Source organism: Trachypithecus francoisi, unplaced genomic scaffold (genome assembly GCF_009764315.1).
Source record: "Trachypithecus francoisi isolate TF-2019V2 unplaced genomic scaffold, Tfra_2.0 Lachesis_group3, whole genome shotgun sequence".
Classification (NCBI taxonomy): domain Eukaryota; kingdom Metazoa; phylum Chordata; class Mammalia; order Primates; family Cercopithecidae; genus Trachypithecus; species Trachypithecus francoisi.
In genome coordinates, this window is record NW_022681468.1 from 45,417,718 (window position 1) to 45,445,660 (window position 27,943).

The window sequence follows — 27,943 nt, forward strand, 5'->3', positions numbered from 1 at the left end:
CCAGCATTAAAACTTCCTTTAGCTGAACTGAAGAAGCCATCATAAACTTCCAGTTTACTCTAGAAAGAGATTGTTTGGAAGGAGTGCCACCAAGTCAATGTCCAAAGGGAAGAAGGGACCATCAGTAGGTACCAGTCATGATAGAAAGGCGTTTAGACAGGAAAGCCACAAGCTCTGCACACACTTAAAAGGATACATTGCTAAAATGGTATGTGTGTAGCCTTGTTGCATCTTTAGTGAATATAATGTGGTCTATTTCCAATTGATGAGTAACTATTATTGGGAGAAGAGAAAGTGTTGAGGGGTACAAAGTCTGTGGGTGAAGAAGAAAGACAATCAAACACAAAAGCAAGCAGACTCCCAGGGATTTTAGAATATGCTTCGAAACCAAGAGAAGATGATGAATCATCATGCCTATGATGATGGTGTGAACCATTTGCTCTTCTCCAGTAACACAGTATCAGACCAAAGACAGTGCAAGGTAGAGAGTCTCATACTCTTCTGCAGTATGGCCAGAATTTTATTACTGAGATTTCCATGCCTGAAGGACCATGTCTGCTCATGCTGACATGTTCAGTCTTCCCAGGTAAGAGACATGTCACTCGTGATGAACGCTTGCCTGTTGTAGCCTTTCAGTGATGGCAGGTGGATTATTTTTAGTTTAAGCGCTGTAACTCAATAAATAATTTAGAATATCTATGGGAGTTTCAGAGTACCAGTTAATCTCACTCATGTCCCTCTGAGTTCTGAGCCAATCCAGTCAGATTGAAGCCTACATTGTTGCTTTGTTTCTGGTAAACTGAGTTGGAAAGCACAGCCCGGACTTGTGGTAAAATAGGTTTTTTACGCCTCCTCCTGAAATAAATTTTTCATCTGGTCCCCAGCAGAGCCTCCTACTGGATGAAGGAAAGGAGTGACGTGAAGCTCCAAAGGAGCATCAGAGAGGGTAAGAGGCAGGCCACAGGGAAGACCCCACACAGCACAGGAAGGCTCAGCCTCTTCTGGTTGAGAACAAATGAGATGTAGAGAAGGGCTAAAAATCTCTCACCACTTTCAAGATGAACAGAGTTCCTATTTTTGACTCTCTTAGCCCATTTCGTGTTGCTATATTAGAATGCCACAGGTTGGGTAACCTATAAAGAGAAAAGTTTATTTTCCATAGTTGTAGAGGCTGGGAAGTCCAAGTATGAGGCTTACACCTGGTGAAGGCTTTGCTGCATCATGGCATGGTGGAAGGCAGAAGGACAAGAGAGCATGAGAGAGCAAGAGAGCAAAATAGGGCCAAAGTTGTTCTTACAGCAAGCCCACTATCACAATAACGAACCCACTTCCACTATAACATTAATCCGTTCATGAAGGCACAGCCCTCATGACCTAATCCACCTCTTACTAGGCCCCACCTCCCAACAGTGTTGCATTGGGACTTCAGTTTCCAGCACATGAACTTTGGGGGACACATTCAAGGTCCATAGCAATGGACCTTGTCAGGAAGAAGAAGAGAAAAGACAATGGCTCAGCAACATCGTAATGTTGGCACAAGGTATTTATTCTCAAAGATACAATAGGCTTTTGACTACAGAGCAAAAAGTGATAGAAAATGACTAGGAAAGTGCTAGAAATGCCCTAAACTTGATCATAATATGACATTAATTGAATCATATTTATTTCATTTTTAAATTATAAGGTATTATTTATACTGATTGATCTCTGCTACCCTTAATTTAAAACTTCTTATTCCTGGTTGTGAGAGGAACAGTTCAGACTTCAAATGGCTTCTCTTCTTTATTTCAGTTAATAGAGACAACTTTCTGCTGTATGAAAGAGTGATCTTTTTAACAAATCAGATGACCAGTCCACAATTGTTATTGCTTCTCTGCAGAATGTATTAAAATGTACATGGAATAGAAGATGTACTTATAAAATACAGAGTACAGAGTGTTTTATTTTTGGTCTGGAGATGTATCATCTTGTTTTTCAGTTCAATTTCTGTTACTGTGTGATCGTACTCTCACTATGCGTCAATTTTCTCTTCTGTTAAATGGGAATAATTAATAGTACCTGACTCATGGGGTCGTTATAAGAATTGAGTGAGCTGATACTTGTAGAGGATTTAGACAGTATATGACACATGGTAAGCAGTTTATAAGTATTAACTATCACCACCATTATGCAATGAAGAAAGCTTCCGGGAAAGATGCATCATGTTCAGAATACTGGGGCAGGATTTGTCTAAGCTACAGTAATTCTAGCTGCTATAAAAAAAGGTCAAAAATGTATAATTCCTCAAATAGAATACAGGCTTATTTCTTACTCTCACATAAAGTCTAGAATTTGTGTTCCTAATTAGCAGGCAGCTGGCCTCAAAAGGTGATTCAGGGACCCAGGGCCCTTTCATATTTGGGTTCTAATACTGTCTGTAATATGAGATTTTCAAGGTTTTATGGGACAGTGACATTCAGCCAGTAGACAGAAGATGAGAAGTGTCTGAGATACTGCCCTCTTAACTCAGTCTTGACGTGGCACTCATCACCTTTACAAGAGCAGTTCTCATGGCCCCACCTAAGAAGAGAGCTGGGAAATGTACTCCCTGGCTGGACAACTACATCCCGACTGTACCATATAATATGGCAGAGTGGCATGAATAGGTGGCTAGGTAGCCATCTCTGCCACAGATGTGAAGGAAGCTTCTGTCTGTTATTGCGACAGTTTTCCCCTGAAATGTTAATCCAGTCAAGCATTGTAGAAGTGGTTACTTGGATGTTTTTGCCTCTTCACTTAATGAGAAAAAGACAGTACTTTAATCATCAAGAAATTGTTCAGGAGAGTGACTTCTGATCATGTGGTCTCCTTGGGGAGATATTTATGAGCTGGCTGTTGGCTGATTTTACCATACCACTCCTCAGTATCAACTGTAGTCATGGTGACTTATTGTGACTAGATTTATCCACATTGGTAATGGCTTATTTAGAAAGGAACATTAAGAATACACATATAAATATGAGGTTCCAAATGAAAATTACTTATATTTCATTGGCTTCATGTGCTTTTATTTAAGGCTTTTAGGGAGGAGAAAGCAAATAAAAGAATGGACTACTTTGAACTGATTTTGATCAGTGTGGAGTGAAATTGCCAAGTAGCTTTCAGTCATATTTTTGGCCTGCATTATTTGCCTAATTACTTCAGCTCTCAATTTTGCCCATGTTGACACAGCTAGAACAGCAGGCAACACAACTGAAACTGTGGAGGTTGAAAGAAACCAACCCTTCAGAGCCAAATTATAATAATCTATACAGTGTTGTATAGATTATAAATCATCTTTACACTTTAATTCAGAGTCGAGTCCACATTCTTATAAGTGGAATGCAGAATGTTTTAGGGGAAAAATTCAGCATGTTAAACAATCAGTTTAGTAAGAGACTTACATTCTTTGTCATAGAAAAATAAAGAGCTGTGCCATCATTAACTCAGCAGTTGCATTATGTTTTAATTCTGCTACTTAAAGCATCTCTTTCATGTAAGTGGAACTGTCAGTTCGCTATAGACACTCTTTACCATAATGTGGATACTTGCCCAAATTTGTAAATCTGGCATTCTGTTTCACAAACGTAGATGCAGCTTTATCCTAATTTTTCAGTAATGGATAAATAATGAACTCTATTCACATGAAAGACAGAAAAGAAGGCATATATGAATGAAATGTCCAGATAATCTAAAATCTTCATTTTAGTCACTATGTTTTCCTTTCTGAAAGGGTCAAAAATGAAGAAGATAGGTTGAATATTTATTTCTTTTTCTGTCTCGTGTCTTTTTCTTTAATCTTCTCTTGTTTAAGATAATTAATGAGATGGTAAAAACCAGGGTGGAAGAAAGACAGTAAGCTTTTAAAAAGCCAAAATAAATCAGCTCTTGAATAATTGAAAAGAGGCAGTGTACCACATACACTTTTAACGTCATGCTCTTGCCCCCATTAAATCTCAGATATAGGGTTATGAGTTGGTAACTCAGGCGGGGAAACTGTCTTTAGGAGATTCTTAACTTGATGGAAAGACTGCATCTGATTCTCAATTATGGAAAATTGAGGTTTCAGAAGATCCTTAAAGGCTTAATGGAAATTAGAATATTTGTCGTCTGTAAATCAATATTGCTGTGGTTAAAAATAAGTTCTTTTTTGTGCTGATTTATTTATCAGAAACTAACTTTTTAAAGGCATCAGAAGATATATAATAGATATATAATACTTCTTCATTTATTCTTGGAACCACAACAGTGAATTACATGACATAGTACTATCTTCAGTTTTTTCCTTATTAGACTTAATAAGATAGTATTTTCACTATAATGAAAAATAAATGATAAGAATTTTTTTTCTAATGTAACTAACTGGGAATGGTGATACCTTATAACTGATGAGTTCGAATAGCTTTTGAAAATGACTCATAGATTTAGATTTTACTGTCTTTGGGGTTCTTTGATAAGAAGCTACTTCAAATAAAATGTTTAATGAAGTACTTTAAGATAAGGAATTATATCCTTAATTAACAAGTTTGCCGTTGTATTAATTTATAGCAAACCATCTGAATTAATTGCTCTGTAGTTTTATGTAGCTTTATTCATTAGAGACAGAATGCAGCATAAGCTGGGCATAATTTGAACCTCATCTAAGAGAATGCAAAGAATAATGGACAGAAGGATTGCATTATAAGGCTGGGCCATTTACTGGACTTCATTCACAGGGATTAGAGACATAGCCACAGGATTTTATAAGTATTACATCATTTAATTTTTTCTAAGCTCTAAATTTCCCACCTCTAAAATGGCCAAAAAAAAAAAAAAAAAAACCCAGTCCTTTTTTGAGTAGTCATGATTTTATTAATGGGTTGCCTAAGATATTTGAGAATCTTAGATGCTAAACAATGAAGGACAAAGACTCTGAGCCTCATTCATCTTGGGGGTGAGTGTTTTCTACAGCCCAGGCTCTCCCTAAAGCAGAAAAGCAGTACCCTAAAAGATGTGCATCATAGTTTTATGATTTAGCATCATTTTAGCTAAGGAATCAGCCAGGAGCAATGATTTCCTTTTACTGTATTTCCATTGTTTTTTGTTTGTTTTTTTGTTTTTTTGTTTTTTTTTTAATATTGGGGAGAAAGAGGAAGGAATTGGGCTGTCACATAACTTAATCTGGAAAGATATAAACTGTTGTTTATATCTTTTGCTTCCTTCTTTTGCTTCCTCTGTAGCACTCAAATTACCTAATAGCATGCTGAGAACACTAAAGGCAATTAAATGTACTTGCACATGCATTGAACAATGGAATTGGAATATAATTAGAACATTTGCAAAGAAAAGTGACTAAGAAGTAGAAAAAATCTATGGGAGATAACATAATACATTCAAATTTAAAATCATTTCAGGATCTTTCTAAAAGATGTTTAAACAACAGGTTGATTAATATCCTTTTGTTTTTTAAAAGCCAATTGCATTATATAAAAACAAACGGATGTTTAAAATATTGTGTAGACAGAACACCAATTGATTAACTAAAAATTTTATTTTTCAGTCAGTAGCATGTATTCTCAGTCTCCAGATATAAAAAGTTATTTCAGTGCTATGGTCTTCAAATGTTCTATTTGTTCAGCTTTTATTAACTTTTTTAGTGTACATATTATCAGAAGTAATTACAAAAGACACGCAATAAATAATGAATAGTATAGTGGAGTCTAAAATAAAATGGTTATTTGACAATTTAAATGCAGACATTTCTTCTTACTATGTATCTGATTGTCTAATAACTTTTAAAAGCACAATGAAAAATGGCATGAATCCATACATGAGTAATTCTTCTGGGAATGCTGTCTCATATCCACAGGAAACATAATTGGGATGACATAAAAGTCTTCTATTTACTGATAAGGATAATTGAACATGAAGCACTTCTGTGAGATTTTCACCATATGGGAGGAGTTACTCCATTCCACAGCTTATTTGAAATTTATGGTGGATACATTCTCGGTGAAAGAATATCTTTATGACTTCCAGCAGCCATTTGGCATTTATTATGAAGTATTTTCATGGCTGAAGATTCAGTTTTCTGTTGCTAATATGCCTCACACATTGCCATGTGTATGTGGGATGTGGGAGTTTAATAAATACTATTTGATGATAAGACTTAATTTAGGCATGGCATTTTATGAAAACTTGTGATTCATATGCCTCTGTGGTGCTCACAGATGCACTTGAGTTTTGGTTTTGTAAAAGTTAAGAAGCCAAGTTGACACCTTAAAAAGCAACGCCTGCACTTCTTGCACACATTTCAGACTGATGGGTTTACCAGCAACTCTGCTTATTCTTAGCCAACCCATTGGGTTAGAAGTATGCTGATTACCCCTGTTGAGGCCTGAGTTTTCATTTGATTCCATGGCCACAGGTAGCTTCTTGGTCTGATCCAACTGTTTTGCAAATATGAGACCAAAATGTCCACTGGGAGTGAAAATATGAATACATCACAAATCCATCATGGCTACAGAGAGATTATACAGATCATGTTCAAAACACAGATCATGTTGATGAGGGATGACTTTGATATAGAAAGGAAACTCATGCCATTACAGAATTTTTTTTTTTTTTTTTGAGACAGAGTCTCACTCTGTCACCAAGACTGGAGTGCAGTGGTGCCATCTCGCTCATTGCAACCTCCGCCTCTTGGGTTCAAGCAATTCTCTGCCTCAGCTTCCTGAATAGCTGGGATTGCAGATGCCAGCTGCCATGCCTAGCTAATTTTTTTTGTATTTTTAGTAGAGATGGGGTTTCACCATCTTGACCAGGTTGGTATTGAACTCCTGACCTCATGATCCACCCGCCTCGGCCTCCCAAAGTGCTGGGATTACAGGCATGAGCCACTGCGCCCAGCCAACAGAATTCTTAAATAAATTATTTAAGGTTAGTAAAGCCTTCAGGGAAATAAGCCTGGTTTGAAAATCTAAATCTTCATTTTCATTTTTGAATACCTGTAATTAATTTGATCAATATCAATTCTAATGAATTTCTGGGTTTTGAAAATAAACAATGCAAAAATACATATACACATAAATACATATATAAAGCTTTACCATAACATTAAGGTTCTTAATGATAAATTCTGGGAAAGAACCACAGAAATGAGTAGAGTTCTGAGAATACTGAACTTGCCTTACTGCAAATCTGATGCATTTCCGAAGTCCAGACTTCTAAACAAAAATGAAATCATGCATTAGTCTTTGAAATCCTAAGTTCTGTGTTCTTTTTTTTTTTTTTTTTTTGAGACAGAGTTTCATTCTTGTTCCCCAGACTGGGGTGCAATGGCACAATCTCGGCTCACTGCAACCTCCACCTCCCAGGTTCTAGCGATTCTCCTGCTTCAGCCTCCTGAGTAGCTGGGATTACAGGCGTGCGCCACTATGCCCAGCTAATTTTTGTATTTTTAGTAGTTATGGGGTTTCGCCATGTTGACCAGGCTGGTCTCGAACTCCTGGCCTCAGGTCATCTGCCCACCTCGGCCTCCCAAAGTGCTGAGATTACAGGCATGAGCCACCACGCCTGGCCCCCAAAGTTCTATGTTCTTTTTGGCTTTGGGTTTATTTATTTTATTATGTTCCCGTATGTATTGTCAACTCTACCTGACATTTTTCTTAAGAGTCAGACTTCCTATGGCTTTGCTCATTCCATGTTCCCTGCCTGGGAAAGGTAGGGTTCCTTATCTCCTTTTGCCATTCTATCCACCCATAAAACACTAGTTCCTCTGGGAAATTCTTCCTTGTCCCACAAGTAAGAAAAGACACTCTCTCCCTTGTATTCTCACAGCACTTTCTCCTTCCTGTATCTTCCGTTCATTGTCTTTCATCACAGCTGTAGACAATGTACTGTAAACTCCTGGAGGGCAGCAGACTGCCTTACTCACCTTGCAATCAAGGTGAACTGATGTTATCAGGAATTGGGTAGACTGTTGTGTGATAAAGGCAAAGAGAAATACCCTTTTATCTTAATTCGATTTCAGTTTACTCTTAATGCAAAACAAAGTCTACATGGCAGGTCTTATAAGACTGTATTTTAGTTTTCTGTACTTTCTCAGATTCTTCTGCTATGGGTCTGGTTTTATAAGGGGCAGCGTTTGCTCCTTCAGGGTTTCCAACATGGTTCTCAGGATTTATTCTGGAATTCTAGAGGCAAAACAACTCATTGCTGGGGAAAGTATCCATGAAAAATTTATGTCATTTATAATGAGGCTTAGTGATAAATATTTTTATATTCATATTGTGTAGCTAGTACTTTAAGCCTCAGAAATGCTTGCTATGCATTGATACTTTATTCCAGTGCCAAACCAAAAAGCATCTTTCTCAATGTGCATATGCTAATAGTATTTTGAAAAACACCCTAACATAAATTGCGGTGCAGAATGACATGACCTCATGTAAAAGACTTTCTGACTATCATACTTTTCATTTAACATTTACTAGATGCCCTAGAGAGAACTTTCATTGTTTTTAGTAATGAACACTTTTTAAAAAATCAAGCAGTATTACATAATGATTAAGAGCAACTGCTTTAGAATTCAATGACTTAGTCTTGAATTCTTCTTCAGCTACTTATAGGGTGACTAACTCATCCTAGTTTGTCCAGGACACTCCCAGTTTAAGCACTGAAGGTCCCACATCCTACAGAATCCTTTGGTCCTGGGCAACCTGAGGTGATTGGTCACCTTAGAAAGGTAATACCTTGCTCAAGTCACTGACTTTTCCCTAATTCTCAACTTCCTCAACTACAAAATGGGAATAATATTGCCTGTCTCATAGGGTTGTTTTAAAGCTTAAATGAGTTAATTCATGTACAGCTGTTATCAGAGTGCTTAGCATATAGAAATGTTAAATAAATGTAGCTATTGTCATCCTTATTATTAGCCAGTAGAATTTTTTCTAACAGCAAGATACATGGAGTTAAATGAAAGGAAAAGAACAGAGCCATATTAGTATGTTAGTGGAAAGATTCTAATAAGGTTATCCCAGGGCTAAGCCTCCCCTCTTTCCATCCCTGAGTCATTAGTAAAGTAGAAACTGGAGTCGGGAGTGAAGGTGCAGAGGATGTTTAGCCTTCTACACACAATCCAGAGCTCTGTGGTAGCAACGACCAGATCAAGAGCCAGAATGCATTCAGCGTTCTAGGGGCAGAGTCACACCCCAATTACCTCCAGTTGCCTGACCCAAACAAGGGCAAGAAAGAGTATCTAAATCCTGATTTCAGTCACTGGATCATTACCACATCCTTAGAAGAGCTGTCTTAAAAGGTAACAAACTCCTGTCTTTGTGTTGCCAAAGAAAAGTCTATAACCAGATGATGTCATTTATAGGGAATTTATTTTAAACATTTGTCAAGTTGTTCTTTGTAAATGTGGTCACTCAATAAAATGTATTGAACTCTTATTATAAGTGCTGGGTACCATGCTAGGAATACAGAGATAACAGGACCATTCTTTCCCTCGAGTATCTCGCAATCTCAATCATATCAATTAGTAAATAAGTGGAAATTCTAAAGTAGACATTTGGTAATACCATAAGAATTATGAAGACAAGTCGAACCTAATAACAATATAACAAACTTGATAGTTTTCAGTGTTGTTATTTAACTTCATCCATCTAATATATCAGTAGTCACTGACAGATAGTGTGACTATAATGCAAGGTAAACCACTGTTCAGTAAGATTGTCACTGGCTGGTTAACTGAAATATATAGCTTTTCACATAAAGGCAACAGCTGTGGCAGATTCAGAGCGATCAGATACTATGCTAGGGCTTTTATGCAAGTGTATAATATTTGCAGTCTGGCCCATAGCAAGGGTAAGAAGAACAAAACAATGAAAACATAGGAAGGGAGAAAGAACTAAAGGAAGGCACCATAGGGAAATTTTAAATGTTGCATATTCTCTCTTTTTATCCTTTAGGTCTCAGTTTAAATGTCACCTCCTTAGAGAGGCCTGAGCATCTTATCTAAAGTAACCCCCTCCACTGATAACTTTTTATTCTTTCTGCTGTCTACTTGTTTCCTTCAAATCACTTGTAATTCTCAGTCATTTTATTTGCGTGCTATATTGGTTAGGCTAAGCTGTCATAACAAAGAAGTACAAAAATAGAATGGCTCAAGCAAGTAAATGTGTCTCTCTGATTTATCAGTCCAGAGGTAGGTGAGTGATCACGTAAGTGTCTGTACCAGGCGATCATTCAGGGCTCCATATTCCTTCTACTTAACACCCCTTTGGGTATTGCCTTCATCTGCATTGTCAGAACTGGTTCAACAAGACCATGTTCACAGTTTAGCCCATGGGGAGGGTAAAGAAAGAGTGAAGGGCAACCAGTTTCTTCTTTAAGCATGTGATCCAGAAGCAACATATATTGCTTTGATTCAAAACACAGTCACATGTTCACACCTAGGAGGAAGTTGGGAAGCATGGTCTTCAGCTGGCTGGCCATGTGCTAAAATTCCTTGGCAGGAAACGTGGCAAGGGTAGGGAGAGGACTTACTAAAGGGAAGAAAGGCAGGAGAGACACTGGGGGACAATTTAGCAGGCTCTGCTATGCCTGCATAATTATGTTTTTGGTTTTTTTGTTGTTGTTGTTGCTGTTGTTTGGTTCTGTCCTCCATGGGACTGGAGACTATTTGTCTGTTTCATTCCTTGTTAAATCCCCAGAACCTAGAGTAAGTACCTACCACATAGTAGATGTTCAGTGCCTACTGATATACTGGGATGAATGGAGTTAAATAACTAAACACTAAAACTATCAAGTTTGTTTTATCGTTATTATATTCGTCTTGTCTTCACAATTCTCATAATGTTACCAAATATCCACTTTGGGATTTCCACTTATTTACTTATTGGCATGACTGAGACTTTAAGCACCTAGCATGGTGACTGACACATAGCAGGTGTTCAACACTCTTTCCTTCCATTTCTTCTAGTCTGGAAGAAAAGATCCATATACAGGATATAAAAATATGATAAGAAATAATATTGAAACTGTTATCTTGCCATTCAAGAAAGAAATCTGAAGCATTGTCACTTAAAAATACTCTTAAACCTTATCATGGGGTCATCTGATAAACAACAACCAGCATCTAGGAGACAACTGGATAGCTCTGTTTGAACCTCTAGTTTCTTACCCAAATGTAAGAGCAGCTACCTTACCAGCTTACAGTTAAGTAGAAGATAATATGTTGAACAATACATATGAGTTTGGGGCAGAAATAATAAAAACAAAGGTAAAATGGAAAGTATTCCTTGACTCTGGCCTGTTTCTACATACTTAGGACAGGAAAATTTGATTCTCTGTTTTCTGTCCAGCTGATCTTTTCAATAAGCATTTATTTTGAAAACTACTTTGTGTTGAGGTACAGATTAAATTCTAGGTAATTGTTAATGAATTTTTTTTTTTTTTTTGACGGAGTCTCACTCTGTCACCCAGGCTGGAGTGCATTGGCATGATCTCTGCTCACTGCATCCTCCACCTCCCAGGTTCAAGCAATACTCCTGCCTCAGCCTCCTAAGTAGTTGGGACTATAGGTGTGTACCACTAATCCCAGCGAATTTTTGTATTTTTAGTAGAGATGGGATTTCACCATATTGACCAGACTGATCTTGAACTCCTGACCTCGGGTGATCCACCCTCCTAGGCCTCCCAAAGAGCTGGGATTACAGGCATGAGCCACCATGCCCAGCTGAGTTTTTTTTTTTTTAAAGCATCAAATACAACTGACTTTTGTTTGTGGCCCAATCTGTTCATTCAGTCCTTAACTAGTACAAAGCACAATCTTTAGGAGTCATGATTAGAGGATGCCAAACACCAGATGTTGGATATAAAGTCTTACAGATTATTTTTAGGAGTTTAAAAAAAAAAAAAAAAACCATGAGCATTTAATACCTATACTGAATTATTGACATAGTAATTGGTTGCTGGTTCCTTTCCAGAACACATTTGGTTTTGGCTTCTGTTTACATTTTATAAAATCTCACAGAACAAAGAAATGCAGTATCTTTTGCAAGCTCTTATTTATTTATGGTTTTACCTAGACCATTTAAACTCACATACTAGCTTGTTTATGATGTCTATTTTGCCTTCAAATATGACAGATTCATGTCAGACTACTCAAAAAGGATGACTGTAAGCTAGTACCCAAAATTTAGATGGAATATATAGAAATTCAAATAACTATCTGAATTTGTTTGACTGAAAATCAGAGCATCAACACTTCTGTCCTTGGAAATCCATGACCTATTCTTTAGCCTGTATAAATTCTCCACATCCTTCAAGATGGAGAGGTCTCTTAAATCTCTTCAGGTCTGTGAAACTTCCCTAACCAGGCACTTCTGCAGTAAAAGGACTTTTGTTTGAACTCATCTTTTCTAGTCTCTTTAAAGGTGACCCTGTTGGGGAGCCTAGAGCTCCAGGCTATACTTAAAGGCACTATTTTTTCATAGTATCTACTTGAAGCTCTTTTTATCTTAGTCTTTGCATTATTGAATCCTACTCCTTCTTTGTTTTTTTTTCTCCTAGTTCTCCCAGTTTAACACAAAGAACAGCATTTTACAAGGCAACTTTAAAATACTGCAAAGTAAAAAATGAAGTAAAAAGACATTTTAAAATACTTTACATCTCTGGACTTCAATGATCTTATCGAAAAATCACGTACTCAAAAGATATTCATTGCAGCAGTGTTTAGAATAGCAAAAGAATTGCTGACAACATAAAGAGGAATGCTTAAATGAATTGTAGAACATTCATGTCATGGAATACTGACTTTTAGAAATATAAGGTAGATCTTTGTCTACTGAAATGTAAGTATGGCCCTGGTACAGTGTAGGAGGTAGAAAGCAAATGTTGAAGATAATTATCCCATTCATATAAAAGATAATAAAATGTCTAAAACTCTCCAAATAATATCTGTTGTGGTTTCTGAGGAATAGGGATAGAAATAGGGAATTTTTCTCTTAAACTTATATACTTCTATTTTTTAAAAAATGTTGTAGTGATTATTTGTAATGTTTAAAACTTTACAAATGCATTTGGTGTAACCCCCAAACCTAAATGCTATCATTTTGGAAAGTCTTTATTGGACTACTTGTTCCCAGTCACTTCTATGCTCTGAAACAGTCACTGGATCCTTGTTTCCCACAACTTTCTAATATCCTCACAGTGACTTCATAACCCTCACCACTCCCTCTGGCCTGAGTTACTATGGCTCCTTCAGCTCTCATATTTGTGTAGGAATTCCTTCCCACTCATTACTTCACCTTTGGTTTTGCTATTAGTTCTGCCCCTAAAATGGCTTCCTCCATTTCCCTCTGCCTGTCAAAAATCATATGTATTTTCAAGGCCCCAGTGCAAGTCTCACTTTTCTCACACGAGCAAATCAAATTCCTAAAAACAATGTATTTTTTTTTTTATCATCACCTAGGTAGGTTGCACCAGGAGAATTAGTATTTTAACCATTCCTTAGAATGTACAGTTGATTAAAATTTTGTGTTAATGTCACAAATTGTGCATATTTTAAGTTTATTGCTTATAATATATTGCCCTTTTTCTTCCTGGAGATGAAAGAAAAGAGAGAAGAAAATAAATCTTGATGTAGTTTCCTGACTGAGCATTCAGAGTCACTTGGATCAATATTCCCAAACTCTGGCTCATCAACAGCTGAATTATTGTCTTGCTTTAAACACAGAGTTTACCTCGGCTTATAGATCAGATAGCTCAGAGGAGCAAAATGAATGCTGCTATTGATAAAGGACATTAATCTTTATTGTCACTTTCCTTGATTAGTATAGCTACCTCTGGGGCACGTCTTCTGTACACTCAGTATAATAACTTTTATGCTATATTCTGATTTTGAGTACACGGGGAGAGAGAGAGAGTTAAAGTCAAAGGGTTTGCCTTTGAGTCTACCAAGTGGTATGTCCTGAATTTCAGGTTTATGCTATTTGTCCCAAGATGTTATTCACATTTTCTATTTTTATAAATTACATTCCAATATGAGATTATGTTTGTAATGAGGAATGCTCAAAATACAAAGTAAATTTCAAATATCTCATGACCAGCAGAACATGTGAGTTAGATTAAAGAAGGCAAGGCATACTCTGTTTAAAGGCAAAATAGTGGCTAATGATAATTACATTTCAAAATAAAAACATTGTCCTTTGCACAAGTACCTCAAAAAGGTATTAAGCCCATGAGTTTTTGAACTCAGAAAAATATGTTTTACACACACACTTTCTTGACACAATCCCTTAACAAATTTTATAAGAAATGAATATTGACCAGCTATTGAATTAACTTGAGCAGAGATTCTTTCTACTTTACTGCTTCATTAGTTGTGATGTGACAGCAAATTCAGATCCATCTAGTTTAGCTTGAGAAGGCTGCCACAAACCATCCAGTCTCCTTTAATCATCACAACAATTCCAAGAATAGTGCGGATAGCATCAGCTTTGGAGTCATATTGCCCTAAATCTGAGTTCTGCTTCTGCCACTTCTGGCTGTCTTCCTAATAACAAGTTCGTTAACCTCTCTAAGCTTCAGTTTCTTCATCAGTAGTGTGAGTGTGGTTAAACAAAAGGTCTTATAGACTGTTAAAGCATGAAATGAGATCATGTATTTAATGCTCTCATTTAGCACATAGTGAGCATATATTTTAAATGTTAGTTGTTGCTATCCTCCTTTTGCAAGTGGGGACATTGGGCCTTCCTATAAGTTTAATGACTTATTAAAAGTCAACCCCAGACCAGTAATTTGATGGGGATGTCCAACTCCAGAACTCTGATGCCTGACTTTTCTACAATAGAATGCTGTAACCATGAAGCATACCACACCACACACCGTGCTATGCCCTGCTGCATCATCCCATGCTCCTTGTCACGTCATGCCACAGCACAGCACACACACCCTACTGCATACCATGTCATGCCACACCACGGCATGCCACACCACACCACATACCACATACCACATCACACCACATTGTCTGCCATGTCATGTTCCTGACAGCATTACCCCTTTAGTAATCATCCTCATTTGCTTGCTCTATGTGCTTCCCAAAGGATACCACTTTCCATGATATTGCTTTAGATCCCAGAGACCCATGTTCAATTCCCAACACTGGCACAAAATCCAAGGCTTTCAGCAGAGGATGCAGGCCTCTGGCACAAGTCTGTGACCACCAAAGGAAGAGGAAGGGCACCTTTCTTTTTTACCAAGACATGGCATGGGCTGGCTGTACCCCTACAAGGGATGGTCCTGTGCTGTGTGACCCTGGATTTCCCTTATTAAAACACATTCTATTGAGAAACCCTAACTCTGGCTTTAGCTTGATCTCTGGATTATTCCAGACTGTGGTAAATTCCCTTTGTAGGGTCTTCTTCAGTCTGTTTTCAGTGATAGATGTATTAGTCTGTTCTCATGCTGCTAATAAAGATATACCTGAGACTTGGTAATTTATAAAGGAAAGAGATTTAATTGACTCACAGTTACACATGGCTGGAGAGGCCTCACAATCACAGCAGAAGGCGAGTGAGGAGCAAAGTCACATCTTACATGGTGACAGGCAAGAGAAGGACTGAGCAAAATGGGGAAAGCCCCTTATAAAACCATCAGATCTCATGAGACTGATTCACTACCACGAGAACAGTATGGGGGAAACCGCCCCCATGATTTAGTTATCTCCACCTGGCCCTGCCCTTGACACATAAGGATTGTTATAATTCAAGGTGAGATTTGGGTGGGGACACAGCCAAACCGTATTAGGGTCTAAGACAATTAGCATGAAAATTCTTTGCTTCTGATTTTAATGTCTTTCAGATTTATGAGATACACCCAGTGCAGTGGCTAAAAGTGCATTTCAAAATGATGCAGTTGTTTAAAAAAACTGACAACTTATGTACTGGCATGTTTTAGTTGGCCACAAATGCAACATAGCTAATAGTGTGGGCAGAGGCTATAAAAATCTGTGAATAAAAATAGGAAATTTAAGTCAAGGGACTCAACACTAGGAGAGGAAATAGTCTTACTGCCCCTCTGTATCATTATTGTCCCTCTGAATCATTCTGTATCATTAGGTCCAGGTCATATTTTAGAGGGACCAGGATGAACTACCATGTATTCTCTGGTTGGAACTAGCACGATGAGTCTGGAAACATATTCACTGATTTGTTCCATAACTACTTACCAAACAAAAATCTAGATGTCAGGGGTGTGCTTAGCACCAGGGAAAAGTGAAGCACATGGTTCAGCTCATGTTCCTTATGAGCTCACAGTGCAGGGAAAACAAAACATGTGAAGAAGAGGATGAAGAAGGTTCTAACCTGAACGTTGAGAACCTAAGACAGGCCATAGCTGTCTTCAAATGTTTGAAACTCTGTCATGTGGAAGAAGGAAGCTGGGCTGGAGGTTCCCATCATAATTTGTGCAACACTCGTACTATCATCCTATATTGTTTTCTTTTTCTTTGTTTTTAAATGAAATTAAAGTTTTAAAGGGTAATACATTGATTTGGTTGAAAAAGGAAAATAATTTTTAAAAAGAAGTGTACACAGAAAATCTCCCTTCCACTTCTGGTCTCCTATCCCACCTCCATGGTGAATAATTGGTTTCTTGTGTATTCTCTCAAGTGTTTTCTTTGTGCAGATATGAACAAATACAAACATATATTCTTATTCCTCTTTTTCTTACATGAGAGTTAGTATTCTATATATCTGCATCTAGATATCTATAACTATAAATCTATATACACATATCCTGCAACTCACTTTTTCACTTAATATTTATCTGGAAATCTTCAATACATGGAGATTGTCTTCACTCTTGTACAGCTACACAGTGTTCTATGTATGGAAATACATTGTTTAGCTAGGCTTTGTTGATGGATATTTGATTCCAATTTTTTTTCAACTAACACTACAACATATGACCTTTTATGTATTCATTTTGTACATGGGCAAGTGTGTCTATGGACTAATTCCTGTAAGAAGGTTGCTGGTTCCAAGAGCAAATACATTTGTAATCTGGATAGGAATTCCCAAATTGCTTCCCATTGGGGTTATGGTGTATTGTTCTCCTCCCAGCCTCCTCCTGTTGCCCTCCAACCTCACTAAAGAGTGTATTGCCAAACTTCTTTGAATTTTTTCCAAACTGATAAGGAAGAAATGTCATTTCAGGGATTTTTCAATTTGCATTTTTATGTTCCAGGGTCATACATCTTTTTCCCTGCAAAGTGTTTGTTTATATCCTCTATTTTTTTTTTAATGGAGCAGTAGTCTTTTTATTCCTGATTTCTAGGAACTCTTTATATATTAGGGGAATTTCCCCTTATGTGCTATATTGCTTTTTAATTATTTGTTGAGGTATCTGTTTTCACTAATAGATGAAGACAAAACCGGGACTAAAGCCTGGAAGCAACAGTGAGATATTTTGGGGTTCAATTTTAAAAATAATAATGAGTCCTTAATAAGTGTCATGTATGACTTTCAGTGCTTTGATTCTACTATCTCATTTAGTCTCCACCATAATTCTTTGAAATGGCTATTATTATAAACAGATGAGACAGAAGCACAAAGATATTGGGTAATCTGTCCAGGGTCACACAGCTAGTAAATGGGGGAGTTAGTATTCAAAGCCATGCATTTGAACCCAGGACCCAGGCTGGTAATTACAACATTTACTAAGTGTGCAGAGCAAGCAATAAGATCACATTAATGGAAATGTTTAAAATAAGGTTGGGAGATGGATACTTCTGAGTCTTGTGGATAAGATCCTAAGATTGGGAAGGCCTTGCATTAGATGACCTGAAGAAGCTCTTCCAATCCTTCTTTGTTTTTTTCTGACAATGCCATGCCTGACCAAAAAGACGAATCAGGATATATGATGTAACATATGGGACCTGTCTGCTCCCAATATGATCCATCAGCAGATACTGCAACCCACCCAGCATCACTTCTGCTGCATCCAAGGGCACCTGAGCTTCCATTTACAAACAATGATTTTGTAATAGACTTTGGGGGCACACTAGGTTACTAAGCCTGTGTACATATGAGAATGTCCTTCATTTTGGTGCTTTGCACATAGTAAGCATTCAGAAATTTTTTTCATTGAATTAACACATGATTGATGGTAAAGCTTATTCCAAAGGCTCTTGAATGTGACTCAATCAGATGGCAACATGGAGGTAATAATCCAATCAGTAATTGCTTTGCACAGACTGTGCAAAGATATGAAGATATATATGAAATGTTTCTTAACAAGTATATAGAAAAAGACAAATCACAACAAAGGCAGGAAAGCCAATGAGTCCCAGATGAATGGTCATGACCCTTGGTGTGGAGACGAAGAAAACACTGAGGAGTGAGGTAACAGGAAAAAACTTCCTAGCGGAGGCGGGACTTCACCAGAGATGTTATTTGGATTTGGAAAGAGCGATTTGGAAAGAGCGAAGGAGCCTTTCAATTGGGGAGAAGGGCTTGAGCAGAGGCACTGAAGTAGAAAATCTTACGTTATGTTTGTGGGCTTAAGCAGTTGTGTTTTTTGTGCAGTCTCAGAAATAAAACCCTAAAGGCAGGCTGGGACCCTGCTGAAGCGGATCCTGAATTCTAAGCCAAGGGATGGGCAAAGATGGTCACAGAAGGCTTTGAAATAGAGAAGTGACGTGGTAATAGTGCTGCTTTGGGGAGATGAATATGTCAGCCATGTGCAGAGTAGTGCAGGGTGAAAAGAGGTGAGGCTGGAAGCTGGAGAACACTTAGGAAACAATCACAGTACTCCTGAGAGAAGGTGATAAGTGTCTCTCTAGGGAGGTAGCCATGGAATGGAAAGAGAGCTATGAAAATAATTATGGGTGATTCCAAATATATGACATTTTGGACTAGGCAAAATTGTGGAGACAGTAAAAGGATTGGTGGTTGCTGGGGTTAGGAAGGAGGAAAGGATGAATAGGCAGAACACAGGAATTTGGTGGAAGTGAAAATATTCTATATAATACTGTTATGGTATATGTATGTCACTATACTTTTGTTCAAACCCAGAATGTACACCACCAAGAGTAAACTTTAATGTAAACTACAGACTTTGGGTGATGACATGTTGTTGTAGATTCATCAGTTGTAACAAATATACCATGTGTCTTGGTCAGTTAGGGCTGCTGTAACAAAACACCATAAACTAGGTGGCTTATAAGCAGCAAACATTTATTTCTTACAGTTTTGGAGTCTAGAAAGTCTAAGATCAAGGCACTGGTAGATTCAGTGTCAGGTGAGGGCCCACTTTCTGGTTCATAGATGGCATCTCCTCTCTGCATCCTCAAGTAGTGGAAGAGACAAAGGCGCTCCCTTGGGTCTCTTTTATAAGGGCACTAATCCCACTTATGAGGGCTCTGTATTAGTCCGTTTTCACACTGCTAATAAAGGCATACCCAAGACCGGATAATTTATAAAGGAAAGAGGTTTAATTGACTCACAGTTCCAAATGGCTGGGAAGGCCTCACAATCATGGCAGAAGACAAAGGAAGAGCAAAAGGATGTCTTACATGGTGGCAGGCAACAGAGAGAGAATGAGGACCAAGTGAAAGGGGTTTCCCCTTATAAAACCATCAGCTCTCATGAAACGTATTCACTACCATGAGAACAGTATGGGGGAAACTGCCCACACATTTCAATTATCTCCTACCACATCCCTCCCAAACATGCGGGAATCATGGGAGCTACAATTCAAGATGAGATTTGGGTGGGGACACAGCCAAACCATATAATCTTCTCACTTCCCAAAGGTCCCATCTCCTAATACTATCATCTTTGGGGTTAGGATATTAACACAGGAATTTTAGGGCAACACAGACATTCAGACCACAGTAGCATGTGTGGAGGCAGGGGCATATGGGAAATCTCTGTACCTTCCTTGCAATTTTGCTGTGAAATTAAATCTGCTCAAAAAATAGTAAGAATAAAGTATTTTTTTTGAAAAAGAAAGGACTGGGTGCAGTGGCTCATGCCTGTAGTCCCAGGTACCTGGGAAACTGAGGCGGGAGAACTGTTTGAACCCGGGAGGTCAAGGCTGCTGGAATTCTGATGGTACCACGGCACTCCAGCCTGGGCAACAGAGACGAAAAAAAAAAAAAATTATGGGGACTGGCTAGATAATGCTATGTGGGGGGAGGGAGCAAAAGAGCTATTGAAGTGCAAACGAATTTATAATACACATTTTTTGCTATTATCCATGTTCTACATAGCATTGAGGGAATCTGACCAAGAACAATTATTTTTCTCTTTAGAAATCAGAGAGCAAAATTCTCTCAGCAAATGATAAGTAGAAAGATGTTTGGGGCTAGCCCCTGTTTTTGTTCCAACGGTCATTATTAACGTAGAGCCCTCTCTGATTGCAAACATTAGGAGAGAATACATTCAAATTTAAATTAGTTAGGTGAATTGGAAGGTAGTGGTGGTGGTTGCATAACTACTAGTATACAAACACTACTGAATTGTACACTTTAAAAGAGTGAAATTTATGGTATATGAATTACATATCAATAAACCTATTCTTCAAAACAGCAAAGGAATGTCTATATAGGATTTTAGGCATCTTTTCTTAAGATCTAAGTAAATTATAAATAAGTATTTACCTCCACCATTTCCCTAAAAAAGATTCTTTCTCAAATAAGGCCACAGAATCACATTTCCATCTTTAAACAGCAGACAAAAACAAATAAACAAAATCCAAAACATGATTCCAAGCTTATCAGAACTTTCACCATCATTTCATCTCAGTGCTCTGCAGCTTTATGCTTTCCAAGGTACTACTGAGGACTCTGAAAAAGATTTAGACCCTAGTCTGTCTGCTAAAGCAATTATTTTTCCTTTAAGAGAATTTTTTGCTAAAGTGAAAACATCCTAGGCAATGCAAATCTTGGCCCTTCATAGAGAAGAGAACAACTTGCTGAATCATTTTTATTAAATATTAATTTTGCAAAGCCAAAAGTGAAGGTTACTATTCTGGCAGACAAGCTTTAAATAAGGCAGTGAGTTGAGGAAAGAGTAGTTACTCATATTCTTAAACCCCCAAACATGTTCATCAGCTTTGGCTTAGTCTTTTGCTGGAGAATGCAGGCTCTTTTTATTTTTAACTCTCTTAACTAACCGTACAGATAAAACTGATTGAAAATGGGTGTACCTGGATTTCTCGGTACCCATTTGTCATGTTAAATCACAGTCCACTTAATTTGAGAAGGAGAATGTTTTCTAGGTGACATAGAGCTTCCTAGAGTCTCTCTGGCATATTCATCCCTCATGGAGGACTCTGTTGTCAAATGTATCACAGCCTCCAGACTGTGGGCCTGCTGAAAAGATGAGTGGGAGTGTTCAGGGAAAAAGCCTCCCAGCCTAACCTCTGTGCAGGCTGCTGCTATCCATCACATGGGCAGCTCAGGGCAGGGGATTCTGGGAAAGGTGAATGCAGATTTACTTTCTGTCATTGATTCTGGCTTTTAATTCTTGAATTTTAATATGCACCTCTCTCCACACTGTCATTACAGCTTTTTATTATGCCCACACTTTAAAAAAAATATTTCTTAATTTAATAGGACTAATGTACCCTATACCTGTTAATACTGGCTCTATTCAAACAATAATTGGCATTTTTGTTTCTCTAATTCCAGGGAGAAGGGTAAACCAGATGTTTGTCTAATGGAGCATTTCTATCTCTGTTCTCAGAAAACCTTTTTGTATAATTTGTTATTTATTTTACTTTCTGGCATTTTCTGTCTCCATTTCAGTGCAGTAAGAGGAGCTTTATAGAGTTGTGGAAGTACAACCTTAAGCCATAAGCTCCTTATCTCAACCCTAGCAAGTCAGAATAGGCTCTATCCACAGGAAGAAGGCTCATCTGTAGGCACTTAACCCTCTCATTCCTTTTCTGTCTGTAGTTTTGGTAAATTTCAGCTTTTTGTGCTCAAGTCAGTCATCATCACGGTCATGATAGGATCTATGTCCATTGAAAGTACTTAATGAACCGCCCCTGCTCGTGGAGCTGTGAAGACAGCATGGCCTTGGACTCTGGGGACTTAGCATCTAAGGCAGACCCCGGAGAGCATGGGTGTGGACTGGATACATGAAACTCCTTCTGGCCCAATCTACCATGAGAGGTATTAGAGATAAAGGAAGAAACTAACGAACAGATGGTAATATGTTGGAGATGAGTAGAGTTCTCCCTGAAAAATAGAGATAGTAAGAAAATCAACAGCTCTCATTTATTGAATGTGTACGATGTATCAGGCAAAGATCTAAGGGCATTATCTCATTTAGTCCTCCTAGCAGCCCAATAAGGTGGGAATTATTATTGTCTTATCTTAAAGATGAATAAACCAAGGCTCTAAGAGGCTAACTTGCCCAACGTCTCACAACTGCCAGTTAGTGGTAGAACCAGAATACAAACTGCCTAAGCTATGGATCACCAATTGAATGAACTCCATTCTGTGAGGATGAGTCAGTGTTAAGAACTATTAATAGAATTTTAGGATTAAAGCTTTTCCTTGAGAAAAGTAGAATCATCTTCAGCAAGTCATTGTTGTCATCCTATCCCTTAGTGTTGCCAGAGAATTTTTAAAATAAAACACCTACCCTTTATGAGATTACTGAATTTGTCTGCCTCGTGATGAGTGTTTCTGACCTCTACATCGGTAGATTAAAAAGCTTCACTTTTATCAACACATATTGGGATTTAATGGCAATAGTTTCAGCTTCTTTTCATCCTTCTCCTACTTAGCTTTTGACTAGAAATAGTGGCCTATGAATCCTTCAGTTTTTATTATAAGTACTTTTTTGAAGTTAATGTAAATTGAAATTTTGAAAATCAATGCCATTTTAAATGCATCCAGGTAACTGAATTAGCTGTGTCCTCCCAGAACAGCCACCTCCCAAGAGGGCATCTGTAGGTTAACACAGCGACTATCAAGGTACAGTGGCCTCTGTGTGAATTAGACCTCTAGATGGTCCAGGAAACAGCTGCAGATAAATATCTGAGGAAATCAGATATTCCACAGAATCCTTGGTTATGTGGCCATTTCTAGTCTAGACAAGGCACTTTTATTTAGTGGATTTGTATTTAACAATATGGCAATGTGGGTTCCTACCTGGGGCAAATGGCTTGTGCTCTCTCAGTTCCCACATCTGCCAGCTCTGCAGGAAGTGCTGACAAGAATTAATTGGCTTTCCTGGGCCCTCAGGCTCAGTTCTGCTTCTCAGTTCCAACAATCCCCACAGGACTCTGCTCCAACATAATTTACTGTCTAGGAGGAGTTTCTGTTTACAAGAGTTCTAACTGATAGGCACCATATCACGTGTATATATTTTTAAATTCAGTAAGTTAGAACCTTGAGAATTTTTCAGGGTATTTAGCTCAAATTTTTAAAATGGGACATAACTACATTCAAAGTATTTGAACTATTCTTTGTTTTTATGATGATTCTAATACGATCCCATCTAAAAAGTGTGAAAACAGTTTTAAAAATAAAATGTGTCATTTACGCAAATAACTTTGCTCCTCTTCTCTTCCTCTAGCTGGCAGTATTTTTAGAGCGTGGTAAAGGGGTCCTTCCAATTTCTTACTGGGTTTTCTGAGCAAGACAGAGCTGGTAGGGTAGGAATGGGACTTCTTCCCAGTTGTTGATTCTATTTATAGTCTCTCTAATAATATTTATTTATAGAATAATATAGATGTCATTTAGATTCTGTTCCCTCAATTATTACTGTACATCTTAGAAGCCCCTGTTCTTGGAGGCATCACCTTGGGGGAAATTATATTGATTCTGTTACACAGGAAAGCAGTAAGTCAAAAGGAAGTTGTGTCACACTACAGTGGTAGCCAATTAGTATAAAAATCATGGAAAGTTGGAAGGGAATTCTGCAGTCGTCTCATCCAACTTTCTACCAAGTACTGGTTTCTGCCTAGACAAGCACTGGGTCTGTCTCTGCCTGTGTCTACCATGATCAGAATACTCTTGTTCTGAGAATACTGTTGCTCCATTTCGTTGTTGGATAACTCACATTTTAGACTCTTTTTTGCACGATGGATTTAAAATGTCCTCTTTGTAATTTGCGTTAATTAGTTGTAGCTTGTTCTCAGTAGCTGCACAGAATAAGCCCACTCATTAATGGATTGATTGAACAGTCTGTTTATTTATATTCATTTTGAATTGGATGCTTACTATGTGCAATATAGTGTGCCAGACATAAGCATCAAACTTCAGGAGCTGACAGTTTGGAAGAAGGTAATATGGACATATATAAACTGTATGTGATATGTGCTATATGAGCAGTATACATTCAGTGCTATGAGAATGAAGAGGGAGAACAATAGGATGGGATCAGGTCCTGCAGGCATTGGTCAGTGCTGTGATCTGAACGTTTGTGCACCCCCGCCCCCCGCAAAAATTCATGTTAAAATCCTAACCCCCAAGGCAATGATATTTGGAGGTTGGGCCTTTGGGAGGTGATTAAGCCACAAGGGCAGAGCTCTCATGAATGGGATTAGTGACCTTATAAAAGTGGCCCCAGAGAGAATCCCTCACCCTTTCTACCATGTGAAGTTACAGCAAAAAGAGGGCATGTAGGGCCCTCACCAGACACTAAATCCACTGGCACCTTGATCTTGAACCTCCCAGCCTCCAGAATAAATTTCTGTTGTCTATATTCTACATAGTTTATGGTCTTTTTGTTGCAACCGCCTAAATGGACTAAGACAGTCAGCATATTCATCATGGAGATAGTGACATTTAAAGATCCTTATGCTTAATGGCTTGAGATTGAAGGGCGGAGGTTTGGATGTGGAGGTTGGAAGGATCCAGTGTTGAAGAAGTGCTGGGTAGTTTCTATTAGTGGAGATTAGAATTTGAATTGGAGAGTGGAAGACAGGGCTAGAAAAGCTGATCAAGTGAATGTGAGACTGCGAAGGGCTTTGTATGCCTGGAGTGGAGGGTGAGAGGAATGATGGCAACAGGGCTGTGACCAGGTGGAATTCACATCATCTCAAATGCCAGGCTGCAGAGTTTAAGAATTATCCAGCAAGGCAGTGCAGAGCCCAGGGACTGGGCACTGAGCAAGCGACAGTTGTGTTTAGTGAGATAACTCCAGTGGGAGGAGACAGTGGTCTAGAGGGATATGCAACAGGCCAAGTAGAGGTAATCAGAGCCAGGAGCCCTGTGGTGGCCTCTGCAGTGGGGGAATTGAGTGAGATTTGCATGATAATGACTGAGACACAGCCTTGGAAACCAAATAAACCACCTATTATGTCTTCTCCAGGTTCCCTTTCTCACTCCCCACCTCTCCAGACTCTTCATTTATATGGACAAACCCCTCCTCTCCTCACTTTCTGGTGAATAATAACTTATTAACACTTGCAAATGGTTCCAAATAACTGGTAGAGAATCCTAGGATCCAAATATCTGTAGTGAAATATCTATCTCAGGTTCATTTCCCTGCCTCCAGTGAGGTCTCCATATAAGCTGAGCCCATATAATGAAAGAAGCTTTAATAATTGTTCAGGATAAATGTGTGTGTGCACCCATGGATTTAAATTTAATAGTTTTTTTCTTTGGTGTTCTATCTATCCTTAGGCAATAAGGACAATCTTTACTATTATTCCTTTTGTTACTGAGATTTTTTGGTCTAACTTGAAAAGAGGGGCTGCCATATGCAAAAAAAAAAAAAAAAAAAAAAAAAAGGTGTAATGAGAAGCCTAGCTGAGATGTATAGATTTGAACTGATCTGATGCTCACAAAATTAAGTCACTTGCTAAATGAAGTATCATTAGCAATTTGGGGGAATCTTCTAACCTGTCTTCTCACACAATACTGATATTTGTGCTTAATTCTAAACTTCAAAATTACTTTCCTTGGCCAGGTGAGGTGACTCATGCCAGTAATCCCAGCACTCTGGGAAGAGGCCAAGGCAGGAGGATCACTTGAGCCCAGGAGTTCAAGATAGGCCTTGGCAACACAGTGAAACCACATCTCTAAGAAAAATTGAAAACAAAATTAGCCAGTCATGCTGGTGCATGCCTGTAGTCCCAGTTACTTGGGAGGGTGAAGTAGATGGATCTTTTGAGCCCTGTAGGTTGAGGCTGCAGTAAGCCAAGATCATGCCACACTACACTCCATCCTGGGTGACAGAGCAAGACTCTTTCTCAAAAAAACCCACAACATATATATATATATATGTATATATATATATGGCCCAGCGTGGTGGCTCATGCCTGTAATCCTAGCACTGGGGAGACCATGGTGGGAGGATCACCTGAGGTCGGGAGTTCGGGACCATCTGGCCAACATGGCAAAACCCTGTCTCTACCAAAAATACAAAAATTGGCTGGGTGTAGTGGCACATGCCTGTGATCCCAGCTACTAGGGAGGCTGAGGCAAGAGAATTGCTTGAACCTGGAAGGCAGAGGTTGCTGTGAGCCAAGATCGCTCCACTGCACTCCAGCCTGGGCAACAGAGTGAGACTCTGTCCTCTGCTCCCCAAAAAAATCACTTTCCCTTATTTTGCAAATATGTGTTGAGTACCTACTATTCATCAGGCCCTGTTTTAGGTGCCTATATTGGTGAACAAAATAGTCAGAAATTCCTGACCTTATGGAGCTTACCATGCTGTGTGTGTGAGTTTCCCTAGCAAAAGGAGACAATCAATGCATAATAGATATGTTAATTGTACAGTATTTAAGAAGGAGATAAGCAATATGGGAACAAGAAAAATCAGAGAAGGGTAGAGGAGAATAGGATTACCAGGAGTAGGGAGGAGAAGGCAAGTTGCAATTTGAGATGGAGGGTTAGGGTCATTTTTCTTAAAACGGTGACATTTGAGCAAAGATTTGGGGGTGAGATAATTAGGGATATAGGTATCTGGGAGAAGAGAGTTCCAAGAAAAGGAAACAGGTAGTGCAGAGTGCTGAGGCAGGAAAGTGCTAGAACGGTGAAGAGGCTTTGTGCTTTTCCACTGCCCATAGAGAAACAATAGCTTGTGCAACCAAAAAGAAAGCTAGGAAAAGACAAAAGTTAAGTTTGTTTGTAATAAGGCTGAGTAAACATTACCTGGAAGAAAAAAAAAAAAGAAGACCTCACAGACTGACTTAACTGGGGCAAAGGGCATTAGGGGAGGTTTCTTGGCTTTCAGATTACTTGGGTGTGAATCCTGGTTCTGCCACTTACTGCCTGTGAGATCTTAGGTGAGTTATTTAAACCCTTTGTTTCTCAGTTTCCTCATCTGTAAAATGAGCCTAACAATATTGCCAGCCTTCTAGGATTGTTTTGATTATGAAATGAGTCGATATTAATGAAAAGTTTAGAACGATGCCTGACACATAGCAAGTACTGGCACGTTAGCTATTGACTTGTTACTGCCACTGTTTTGATTACTTTTATATGTGTTGTTGCTCTAACGTATTCTTCAGGTGTGTCTTACGAGCTTTGATATTGTACATGCTGTGTGTGTGTGTATATGTGTGTGTGTAAAGTGTTTGTATGTAGATGTAGAGAGTGTGGGACTTAATTTATACAATTGTAAAAATTAGGTTAAAAATCCCACTGCTTAGCATATAGTGAGGCCTCAATAAATGTTGGTTTTCATCCCTTCTGGTAGAATTTTACAGCAAAGTAAAACAGTGGAGGGTTTTCCTTTTATGCTCACTGTGTGTTTTTTTTTGTTTGTTTTTGTTTTTGAGATGTGGTTTTGTTCTTGTTGCTCAGGCTGGAGTGCAGTGGTGTGATCTCGGCTCACCGCAACCTCCTCCTCCCGGGTTCAAGCGATTCTCCTGCCTCAGCCTCCTGAGTAGCTGGGATTACAGGCATGCGCCAACACACCCAGCTAATTTTCTATTTTTAGTAGAGACAGGGTTTCTCCATGTT

The 27,943-nt window shown here is 38.5% G+C and overlaps 1 protein-coding gene across 1 annotated transcript in view; it reads left to right on the forward strand.

Annotated features, from left to right (window-relative positions):
- RTN1 (reticulon 1) overlaps positions 1 to 27,943 on the forward strand; it is a 281,316-nt gene that overhangs the window by 97,416 nt on the left and 155,957 nt on the right. The gene's annotated exons all lie outside the window — the stretch shown is intronic.